This window comes from Delphinapterus leucas, chromosome 8 (assembly GCF_059928025.1).
Source record: "Delphinapterus leucas isolate spDelLeu-1000000601 "Yukka" chromosome 8, BTC_Dleu_Yukka2, whole genome shotgun sequence".
Lineage (NCBI taxonomy): Eukaryota > Metazoa > Chordata > Mammalia > Artiodactyla > Monodontidae > Delphinapterus > Delphinapterus leucas.
In genome coordinates, this window is record NC_143136.1 from 76,341,840 (window position 1) to 76,344,197 (window position 2,358).

A 2,358-nucleotide genomic window follows, 5' to 3' on the forward strand; every position below is an offset into this window, starting at 1 on the left:
TTCTGATGGCAGTACCAGAACGTTCTTCTACGCTTTCCTTTAAAATGGTAAATGACTTGATGAGCACCGTTTTTAGTGTAGAAAAGCGACACCTGCCGATAAGCTGTGAAGAAACCAGCACTAAACATGCGAGGTTATGCAGACGCGGAAGAACTAAACTGTATGAATTCCTAGCATTAAAAATTCAAACTAAAGTTTCTGAGTGGAGAGCCCGTGTTTGCTCTGTGAGACTCATCTAGGTCTTATTTTCTGGTGAGTAGAGGGCACTGGTGGTCTTCTGACGTCTAGGTCAGCACAAGATTAAATGCCAAGATTTTATGAATAATTAAGGGCTTCCTATCAAAATGTTTGTTCAGCTTAAGGACAAAGGGTTTCTGATTTCTGGTCTTAAGGAACAATGCAAGGGTTTGATTGGCATAGAAAGGAGTGTGGGGAAAGAGCCGAGAGGAAGCCAGGAGGAAGGGCCCTCACCTCCGCGGGCAAGTGCCAACACTTGATCTGGGCCAGTGCCCAGGAGCCCCAAATCTGCCTCTAGTCTGGGGAGTTTGTTAGGAAGTAGGATTGGGCCTTGAAGACAATCTTGTGTGTACCTTGTCTGCTAACAGCCTGATGATTGTTTACTAATACTCTGGCCTAAGTTATTTCACAGGGGTCGCTCCCTGCTACACAGTGTTGAAATTACATTCAGAGATTTAAAAAAAAAATTGTGTGTGTAGCAGTATTTTTCCACAAAATGAAGTGCAAAATATCTTTAACAAATAATGATGGTAGTAAGAAATATTTGACATAGTCGTGCAAAAATGCATCTCATTTTACAAAGGCTTAGACATTTGTAAACATTTACAGAATATCCCCTAGGTTTTTAGACTGTGACCCTTACAATCTTACTCATTTTTCTTTGTATTTAAATGTGGCTGTTTGTCTAAAAAACGTTAACATGCAAGTTCAGTGATCTCCAGTTCACCAAATATTCTCTCCCGCGGCACGAAGATGATAATGATGATTATAAAATACCACTGAACAAGACTGTACAAACAGATGAGCAGGCACACGGCAGGGCTGAACAGGGTCCAGTACAGTATAGGGAGCAATTTGACCAGAAGGATCCTGAGCTCAGACTTGCAAGGTGGAATTACAGTCTGTCTCATAAAGTAAAAAGTCTTCTCCCCCCAGTAGAAGGAGTGCAGCCTCTCTTCTTTCTCCTCCCACCACTTGTGGTACCAGAGTTGGAGGTCCTCCTTGGACGTGGGGAGGGTGTCTACTGGGTATCGGTGGGCGTGGAAGTGGATTTCCTTGGGAAAGTCCTTGAGGAGGAGTTGCCTCTCTGTCTGAGGAATGATATGAGGATATGCCACCATGGTGTCATGGACAGCATCTAGGTTCTTACCTTCTCTTAGTCTACTACAAAAGTAAAGCCTGTAGTTCTTGGATGTAAGACATTTTCATATTTTTGAAGTCCATTCTTTTTAGCAAATTCATTACTTCGAGCCGTGCAATTTTTTGTGACATCAGTCCCTTCTGGGAATATGAGAGTTGAAGTGGTTCATGCATATCACAAAAATAATCATCATGTCTTCAAAATGATTGTTGTCATCCTTCCATTTCCTGTGAGTGAAGATATAGGCAGCAGCCTGCATGGCCCAGCCAAATCCAGGAATACTTTTGAGACTGGCTTTGAGGCAAATTTTTTCTAATCTGAGGTAGTTATGTCTCATCAGACAATTCCACAGAAATATTCAGTCCATTCTTGTTGGATGATTCATGATAATAACAGTTCTTTCTCCAGGAACAAATGCATCACCTGTTAATAATCACTTTTACACCAAACATGGTCTCCAGCAGTGCCACAGGTAGAGTGAGCCAGGTTGCCACAAGGCAGTTGTTGATCCAGTGACACCAAGATGGGTTTACAAACATCAAAGGTGAAAAGGGACCCAACATAAAAATGCTTCCAAAGATGCTTCCCCAAAATAGAGTGAGTATAAAGTAAATCCCTCTCCAAAAATACTTCCCCAAAATAGTATAAAGTAAATCCCTCTTCAAAAATGCTTCCTCAAAATAGAGTGAGTATAAAGTAAATTGCTCTTAAAAAATGCTTCCCCTCTCCATGATACCATGATTATCCTGGATGTGAGTCTTTGGTCAGACAGATGAATTGCAAATTTCTTCTTCCAGTCTGTATTTTGCCTTTCATTCTCTCAATGGTGCCTTAGATGATTCTTCCCTTTGAGTGCCTTTCCTAAAATGGGCCACGTTTACACTAGACCCTGCTGACTTTGGTGATATAATTAAGTGTTCTGTAGTCTCAGAAATCAGAAGCCTAGAGGTTTCTGTAAAACCTGGTTCTGTTATACCTTA

General features: G+C 41.3%; 1 pseudogene; it reads right to left on the minus strand.

The window, feature by feature from the left end:
• Window positions 1-884: 884 nt before the first annotated feature.
• LOC111172977 (lysocardiolipin acyltransferase 1 pseudogene) lies at window positions 885-1,798 on the minus strand (annotated as a pseudogene).
• Window positions 1,799-2,358: the final 560 nt, after the last annotated feature.